Raw genomic sequence first — 471 nt, 5'->3', positions numbered from 1 at the left:
TTTTACTTTTAAAATAAATGCCATTTGTTTTTGACTATTGGGTATAACATTTGCTGATGTTTTTTGAAAAGATATTCTTTATCTTGTAACATGATTAGATACGTTATGTTTAGTTAGTTAGACTTTATATCAGAAATATATTTTGAAGTATATTTTTTTTATCGTGCAAGGTTACATGGATTTTGTACTTTTCAACTTGAAGAATTATATTAATGGACATTCTAATGTTCAACTGTCCTTGAGTTCCTGGAATAAAGCCTGTTTGTAATTAGCATATATTTTTGTTTATTTTATTTTTGAATGAGAAAAGGTTTCCCTTTCATTCCAAATTTGAGGCCTGGTGCATGAAATTCTTGCACAGGTTGGGGGTGGGTGTTTGCTCTGCCCAGCCTGTACCCTCTCCAATTCGGACATCCCTCTCACAATCTGGGAACACTGGTTCACAACTGCTCACCTGCCTGCCTGCCTGAT

Source organism: Myotis brandtii, unplaced genomic scaffold (assembly GCF_000412655.1).
Source record: "Myotis brandtii unplaced genomic scaffold, ASM41265v1 scaffold1203, whole genome shotgun sequence".
Lineage (NCBI taxonomy): Eukaryota > Metazoa > Chordata > Mammalia > Chiroptera > Vespertilionidae > Myotis > Myotis brandtii.
The sequence above is the reverse complement of the archived record's forward strand: the minus strand, read 5'-3'. Positions refer to the sequence as shown.